The sequence below is a fragment of the Arachis ipaensis genome, chromosome B04 (genome assembly GCF_000816755.2).
Source record: "Arachis ipaensis cultivar K30076 chromosome B04, Araip1.1, whole genome shotgun sequence".
NCBI lineage: Eukaryota > Viridiplantae > Streptophyta > Magnoliopsida > Fabales > Fabaceae > Arachis > Arachis ipaensis.
The window spans coordinates 128,994,884-129,004,642 of NC_029788.2; the positions used below are offsets into that span (position 1 = coordinate 128,994,884).

At 30.3% G+C, this 9,759-nt stretch overlaps 1 pseudogene; it reads right to left on the minus strand.

Moving 5' to 3' along the window:
- The window catches only part of LOC107637334, a 59,553-nt pseudogene continuing 50,507 nt past the window's right edge, over positions 714 to 9,759 (minus strand).

Consider the following 9,759-nt stretch of genomic DNA (forward strand, 5'->3'; position numbering starts at 1 on the left):
TCCAAATAATAGTTAAAAACAGAACTTCAATACTTGATAATTTCTCATAAAAATAATACTTTATTCATCATTTTTATTACTTGAAACAGTTAATGTACTTACTATTTAGTGTTATATTTCCGTCACGTCAAAATTTATACAATATAGTTATTAAAGCATCAAAACACAACTATTAACTTAGCTCAATGGCAAGTAGGTGAAATTTATATTTTTATTTTCATTTAACTTTTTTTAGAAAAAAAAAAAAAACAAGTTAGACCGGTTGACCAGCCATTAAACGGGATAAATTAGATATTTTAGTCCATTTAAGTTTGACAGAGCAAGCCAGTCCGTCCTATTTTGAGGTGGATCTGGACAGGATGAACTTATTTTGCCATTCTTACTATTCGTTTGAGTATATTGTCCATTTTTGACATTTTAAGGTTTGTTTTTTTTTAAAGGATAGAAATTAAACCACCCAACCTACCAAGACATGTCTACAAAAAAGAACTATCTAAACTCTTATAAGGTATATTTTATTCGACTCTACAATTGATGTCTTGTTGACACATTAATTTAAACACTAATTTTACGAAAATATTATTTATATATTAAAATTAATTATTCAAATCATTATCTAGGAAACTCTCACTCAAGGGATTATTTATAAAACAATACTATTAACACCTTAATTAATTTAAAAAACGAAACATTTATTAATTCATAACATACATCATCAACACTAAATTCACAGTTTTATTACAATGATATTACAACATTTTATTCATAAAAAATACTATCTAAACAATAATACACACGATTACATAATAAAATGTGTATTTTATTCTTACATAATATTTATTTTTATTCATAGAATTATAAATGATTATGAGATTATTTTAAGGATAGACTTCTATAAGTGATAAATATCCAATAAATAAAAATATCTTGTAATTATAGAGGCCAGCTTCATAAAAGATATTTTTCCATTCTTCTTTGGTCTTGCATATTTAATGTCATAAGAAATTTGAGTCGAGTAATTTCAGGTTCATCTTGTTCTTCATTTATCACGGTCTCTAAAATTATTATTTTACCCTTTTTTATCTTTACTTGAAACCTTAACAGCATCTTTGCAGTTTCTCAATATTTTTATACAATTGTCGTCACTCCAATTATGTAAGACTAGCTGCATAAAAAGACAAAAGATTATATCATAATCATTTTATAATGTAATATGGTCATCAATCCCGCTAATTAAATGGTTACCTTAAGTAGAATTGCATCAGCCTTAGGAATGGATTCAAACATGTCTCCACCAACAAAGCTCAAATTGTTGGATCCCTTCAAACTTTCCACAACCATTGGAAGATCAAATACTATACATTTGAGTGCTGGAAATTTCTCACTGATAATTAGAGCTGTGGTTCCATTTCCACCACCAACATCCACAATTGTTTCCAACCCCTCAAAGGCCATGTTGTGATCCTTTAGTGCCAACTTTATCATCTGAGAATCACCGGCCATAGCATCATTAAACAAACCCAAGAGTCTAGGATTCTTGTCAATAATTCACAAAATTACACACACATATTCATAATAGTTCATCAACTTCCAACAGCATTTTCAAGCATACCCTAATCATCATCAAATCACAAACCAACAGAAATCATCATCCTCAAACACAGCCACAAATCAATCTCAGCACAATTTCATCACATTCAACCATGCATATCCACAATCACCAACAATCTCAATTTCATCAATTAATCAAACAAGACATTTATAAATTATTTGCAATTACTCACTAAACTTCAATGGCATTCATAAATTAAAATAGTTAATTTTAAAATAAATTTCCTACCTCAACTCGTCAAAACTCAAAACCCAAACGCGTTAAAATCCCTTTTCCTTGCGTCTTGTAACTACCACAGCGTCGAACCATTTCTGAGGCAATAATAGTGACTTCAAACACGACATGCAACTGATGCAAGCATCGATACTTAGTCCTATGACAAATAATGCCGCAAAACCTCAGCCACATAAACAGAAACCGATATATCAAGGATTCCGAAAAGAAATTACCTACTGGACTTATTAGAGAAACAAAAACGGTAGCGGCAGCTTAAGGGAACAACCACACAGCCCATGATAGCGGCAGTAGAGGATGGCGGCTCCAAAAAGATTCTGCAATGCACCACAGCTCGACAGCAGTGCAGATATGGCGAGGGCGAGCTCCACCTCCTCCCCGCGTGCAACAGAGGACGCGGCGGTGGTGACGGCGACATGCAGACAGCGGCAGCAGTCCTCCAGCTCCAACAACGATGGCTCCTTCCTCCGCGTCTCCTCTCTCACGCGGCTCTGCTCGATGGTGGCTTCAAGGCGGACCAACGGCGAGGGTTTCACGACGGCAGCTAACAGACACGGCGCCTCCTCCCCTTCGGCCATGGCTCGCGTCTTCTCCTTCCTCCCTTATTCGCGATTCCAACGGTGGCGACAAGGACGGATTCGGCGGCAAAGATCCGATGAAGCTGGCAGCGATGACGCGATGGTGATGGCGAGGCATGGTGCAATGGTGGTGTGGCTTCTCTGCAACGATGATGACCACTCCCCCTCTCTCTCAGGGCCGCGCTCTATCTCCCTCTCCTCTGGTCTCTTGACTGCGCGGCGGCGAGGCCCACCGTCCGCGATGCGTCTCCCTCCTCTCCGTTCCTCTTCCTCTCTTCTGTTCTTTTCTTTCCTTTTCTTTATTATTTATTTTTTATTTATGTTGCTACTGCTATGTAATAGTATTTTGGAAGAAAATGGAAGCGTGTGGAGGTGAAGGGATTGAGAAAAATTAGAGTTTTATCTTGGGGATAATTATTAATGTAACTAGGGTATAAAGTAGTATTAAAAATTAGTTTTAATCCAATAAAATTATCTTTAAAGAAATTACTACTAATTAAATAAAAATTAGAAATAATTAAATTAATTTTCTTTTATTTATAAAACAAAGTTCAACATCTAAATATTCAAAATATAGTATATAAATTTTCATTATTTCTCAATTACTAGAACTTCAAATTATAATTTAGAAATTACTCGATTTATATGTAAAAATCTCCGAAAATATAATCTTGATTAAATAGAATAAATCGTAAAATAAATTATTATTTAATTTTTGAAAATCCGGGGTCTTACATCCTACCCCACTTATAAAAATTTTTGTCCTCGAAAATTATTATAATAATATAAGTTCAAACACAACTCAAAGAAAACAGAATCTATAAAGAAAAGTATAAGTATTGTTAAGGATGAACATTCGAAAAGATTCAAGTAAACAATTAGACTCACAAGCAAGCAAAGGGACACAAGAAGGATAAGGTATGGTTGGGAACACATTCGAAACAAAGAATTCTATTGAGGGTTGGCACGAATAAGATTATACGTCGAAATAAGACTAACTTCATAACTCCTAACGCTCTCAAATCCCGTAAGTTGCATCACCTATTACTTCTATTTCGTCTATGATAACTTGTTAGTGTTCCCATGTACATAAATTATTAGTATTAAGTTGGCCAGACTTAACACCATGAGGTATGCAATGGTAAGCTAACAGCGTTAATCAACAGACAGTCATGCATATAAAATCTAAGCTTTTATCGTTAGGACAACTGCTATCGTATGACAGACACTCAGAGTATGCAGTATTATTAGAACTTCAAATTATAATTTAGAAATTACTCGATTTATATGTAAAAATTTTCGAAAATTTAATCTTAATTAAATAGAATAAATCGTAAAATAAATTATTATTTAATTTTTGAAAATTCGGATTTTACACCACCTAAGTTAAAGTCATTTTCAGAAATTCATTGATCTCTCTAATTTGATGAATCGTTAGATGATGTTTAGCTAGATAAATTCTGTGGCAGCAACAGATTGAAGAGAATTTGACTCGAAATAAGATTACGTTAAAATCTTAAAAAGTGTGACTTAAAACCAAAAATCTTGTACTGTTTTGTCAACACAGTATAAAAAGGACTAAATGTTCATAATATATATAGTTAAAAATAATATAACAATTTTAAAAAAATTACTAATAACTAATAATAATTATTAAAATATATTAGAATTAATTGACATTTATTAAAATTATTTAGCATATCTAAATATTTATTATATTTTTATTATTTTAATTTTCTTAACACTTATAAATATTTTTTTATATTTTATTATTTTATACTATTTGAATAGACATAAATTCTTTTTTTATTGCTCTTTTTTATCGTTTTAACGGTATTAATAATTTAATCATAATAATTAAATTCGGTTTGACTTTGTCCTAAGCTCAGTCTTCAGATAAACTTTGGGATGAATTGGCTGGAATGGGAAAATTAGTTACATTGGTTTTTTGTAAAATATTTGTAAAAGTGTAACTAATAAAGTAATAAGGAGATTCTAACATGTTGCCCACCTAAACCTTATAGCTATTGAATTAGAATTCCTATTGCGATATTTTTTAAAAGAAAAATAATAGGAGACCAATACTTTTTTCTCTATATAAGAAGAAGAATGTTAGGGGCCAGCAACATTTGTGATTTGTAGCCATTAAATAGCCATCAATGATGGTTTTAATGGTGTTAGATTAGTGTGAGATTTTATCCAATGGCTCACTTTTCTTTACTGGTTACATGTTAGCCAGAATTTAACAAAGTTGCTGATTCCCTAGACTTTTCCATATAAGAATAATCAAGATATTATTGAGTTAGTTAGTAGATAAGAGTGTAATCAAAATTCTATCCAAAATTGATTTGGTGATTATAAAGCTCTATTAGTTGTTAAGAGTTTTTTAATTTTACTATATATATCAATGTCTTGTAACCAAAGATACACAATTCAAAACAAACTATCATTGATTCTTTCTCTATTTTGCACTCTCTGTTCCTACTTGTGACTACTACTACTACAAAAATATTATATGGTATTAAGAATTATTATCGATCCATGGCCAAAAGCACTCATTATTGAAGGAAAGAATGATAGTTTGTATTCAATTGTGTCTCTTTAATTTGGTTACAAGCCACTGATGATATAGGGACTTTTAACAACTAACACAATCTTATAACCACCAAGTCAATCTTTGACAGAATCTTAATTACACTCGTATCTATTAATTAAATAATATTTTATTAAATAATATTTTATTACTCTTATGCTCTTATTATTTTTTTGATAGGATATTTAGAGTTGAAAATTAAGAATTTAAAATTTAGTACTTATTATTTAGAGTATTGGGTAAGTATTGACTAAAAATAATAATTTTGGAATAAATAATAATGAGGTCATTAAAGATTTCGACTTTGGATTAATTAGTCCTTAAAAAAACAAAAATACTAATTAAGTTTTCTACAATAGCAAACGATAGACATGTTATGTCTTTTCGTCAATTCATCAAGTAAAATTTAACAGTCGTGCTCATATGTACCGTTAACTATAGTAATATGTTTGTTTACGGAAGATTATCGTTTCGGAGATAGTAACTTTTAGAGTAACGGAAATGTTTGGTAACCAAAGAAAATCAGCCAAAAACAGCCATAACTTGCCTTATTTAGCATTCATTAATTGTCGCGACAATTAATGAATGTTAAATAAGTCAACTTCATTTGCTTTGTCAGAATTTGAGGTAAATAAAGAATAGTTGACGAAAGTTATATATATAGAAATTATTATAAACGATATTGTCTACATATTCATGTGGCAATAATGAAATAGGTCACTGTATATAATGATATACATAAGTACCACCATTAAATTTTATATGATGAATTGACCAAGAATATAACGTATTCACCGTTTGTTATCACAGATTGATTACTTGATTAGTACTTTTTTTTTCAAAGGCTAATTAGTTTAAAGTTAAAATTCTTAATAACCTAATTGTTACTTTATTCTAAATTTTGTTAGTCGTATAACATTGTTCTTTTTAAAATATAAATCATATTCCACGTATTAAAATAAATTTAAGTTTTAAGCACTCCTTTTTCTCTTCTAAGTGCTCCGTCTCTATCTCTTTTTCTCCCAGAGGAAGAACTCAACTATCGAAGAGTATCATGACCACGGCTATAGAGTGGAAGATATACTCCCCGAATTCTCTCTTAGAGAGCCACGGGTATTGAAGTAACAATGTCTGGAAGGTGGGTGCTGCTGAAACTTCTTAAGGATATGCTGTTTCCACCCGACCAATCGGTTCTGGCCCAGATGCTAATTCAAAAGTGTTCACACGCCAACTGGGTGGTAAGCTGCAGGATCTGGATCAACTGGCACGATATATTATGCTTTTATATATGCATTTTACACAAATTTAAAATGATTGATTCGATTGGGACTACTAAAATAACTAATCATTAAAGTCTCATGGTTTTATCTTTGACAATAGGGATGATAGCCGAAATCTCCCACACTCACTCGTCAAAATGCGTCATGCTAGGGAGAGGTATCCACACCTTTATAAGATATGCTTCGTTCCCCTCCTCAACCAATGTGGGACCTTACAGACTCTACAATTAATATCTTGTTGACACATTAATTTAAACACTAATTTTACGAAAATATTATTTGTACATTAAAATTAGTCACTAAAATCAGCTACTAATATATTACGTATAAATATATATGTAATTTAATTTATTTTTAATATATATATTTATATTCTAACATATATTTTATACTGATATGTGATTTTAATAAATAATTTTAATATACCGATAACATAATTACTAATTTTAATACCATCTATAGTAACTTTGCACACCCGCTTAAAATATTCTTATCTTTGACATTTGGAATTTTAAGGTTTTGTTCGTGATTAAAAGACGAAAACCACTTAGCGTGTCGACAAGAAAAGGTATTCACACCTTTTCTGGATACTTCTTCTCACATGCATGCATGTGCCCTGTGCATGTAAATCTGATACTAAATTCTTATGAGAGGGAGATATTGATTATCTAGGAAACTCTCACTCAAGGGATTATTTATAAAACAATACTATTAACACCTTAATTAATTTAAAAAACGAAACATTTATTAATTCATAACATACATCATCAACACTAAATTCACAGTTTTATTACAATGATATTACAATATTTTATTCATAAAAAGTACTATCTAAACAATAATACACACTATTACATAATAAAATGTGTATTTTATTCTTACATAATATTTATTTTTATTCGTAGAATTATAAATTATTACGAGATTATTTTAAGGATAGACTTCTATAAGTGATAAATATCCAGTAAATGGAAATATCTTGTAATTATAGAGGCCAGCTTCATAAAAGATATTTTTCCATTCTTCTTTGGTTCTCTCTCTTCCGTGAATAATTTGCATATTTAATGTCATAAGATATTTGAGTCGAGTAATTTCAGGTTCATCTTGTTCTTCATTTATCACTGTCTCTAAAATTATTATTTTACCTTTTTTACTCTTGCTTGAAACCTTAACAGCATCTTTACAATTTTTCAATATTTTTATGCAATTGTCGTCACTCCAATTATGTAAGACTAGCTGCATAAAAAGACAAAAGATATATATCATAATCATTTTATAATGTAATATCGTCATCAATCCCGCTAATTAAATGGTTACCTTAAGTAGAATTGCATCAGCCTTAGGAATGGAATCAAACATGTCTCCACCAACAAAGCTCAAATTGTTGAATCCCTTCAAACTTTCCACAACCATTGGAAGATCAAATACTATACATTTGAGTGCTGGAAATTTCTCACTGATAATTAGAGCTGTGGTTCCATTTCCACCACCAACATCCACAATTGTTTCCAACCCCTCAAAGACCATGTTGTGATCCTTTAGTGCCAACTTTATCATCTGAGAATCACCGGCCATAGCGTCATTAAACAAACCCAAGAGTCTAGGATTCTTGTCAAGATACTCCCACAAAGGTTTCCCCAAGGTGATCTCGTATAGACGGCGATCTTCGTCGGAAAACCACTTGCTCAGATAATTAAAGGAATCTGAAATAAGTGGATCCATAACGAACTCAACCAATGGAGCTATACAAGGGTTTTCAGTGCCTTTGATCAAGAGTTCTGATGCTGCTGTGAGAGCAAATGCTTCCTTTTCTTCTTCTTCATTGCCATCATGGATTCTAACCTTTGTCTTATAGATACAGATATAAATATTAATCTTTTCATATAATTAAAATGCAAATATTGAAAATTTCAAAATCAAAGTAACCTAAGTAAATACAAAATTAGAGAGATGGGAAAACATAAAGATATACAACATATATAGAAACACCTATATATGATTACAAGATATAGCAAAGTATATTTTTTGTAAGTATTCAATTTTCTAAAATATTAATCATAATTATGAATTTAGTGCAATAGTTTTGAATTTGTTCATACTAATTTAGTTAATATCCAAAATAATGAGAATTGAAATCTTAGGTTAATTAATAATACAAACAAATGAACTAAATAAGTAAATACATAATAAAAAATAAGAAAATATTAATTATTTCAAATTCTATTTTGGAGAGCAAAAAAAAAAAAGATGAATGAGGGAATTACACCTAATCTTAAATAATTTAAGATAAATTTTTTTTAATATAGATTTAATTACTCTGTCAATTCCTATAGTTTCATTAAATTTTAACTAGATCTCTATACGTTTTTTTCTTTTCAATTAGATCCTTATACCATATCAGATTTTGTAATTAATTAAGTTCCTGCCGTGACAAAAACGTTGATATTAACAAAATATTCTATTAAACTATATATAGAATATTCAGTTAAGTGTTAAGCATATTCATTTTGCTTAACGAAATATTCCGTTAATTCTAATATTTTTATCACGGTAGGGATTTAATTACAAATCTGATATGGTATAGGACTCAATTGAAAAGAAAAAAGTATAAGGACCTAATTGAAAATTAAGTGAAATCACCTTTAATATATTAAAGAGAAAAGAGGTAGTAGAGTGATTTGAATTATAGATTCTTACGATATCAAAGTATCCAATATACGCCATGTAGCGCATGAAAACATGAATGCGATCAACTTTAGTTGACGGAATTTTGAGAACGGAGACCAATTCTGAAAGAGTAATGGGTTTTCCATGGTCGTGGATTATATTTGGTATGCGAGAATCAATAATCCACTTGAGACACATGGGGTCTAGAATGCTAAACATGTGCCTATAAACAAGTGCTTGAGCTTTGAAGCTCTCGCTTGCGCTGCGGCCATTGATTGAAGTCATAACTCTTTTGTGAACAGTTTTGATTCTGCTGGTCTTTTTTATCTTTGTGGTTGATGCTCATGTTGAACTCTCATTGGTTTAATTTATAGTGTAAGGTTTCATCTTGCATGCAAGAGGTGATTAATTTAATAAATTTTCCATGTGTACCACGTTATGGATTGTTAAGGTTGATATAGTTATTTTAAAATCCCTAATTTATTGGACAGCATCTATCTGATGTTAGACTAAAATATTGGAGGCTACTCCGATAAAACGTATCTTTTTAAAAATAGTTTTTAATAATTAAAATTTAACACATATAATTGATTAAATCGTATTATTTTTGTCAAAATTAGGGCAAACAAATTAATTTAACCAAAAAATGGTGAATCAAATTTTAAATTGGTCTAAATTATTTTTTTTTATAAAAAATGACTACAATACTTCTAGTATAGAAAATGACTAAAATACTCTTATTATATATATTAATTTTGAGAATCTTAAATTTTAACTCTTTTCTTCTTTGTCGTC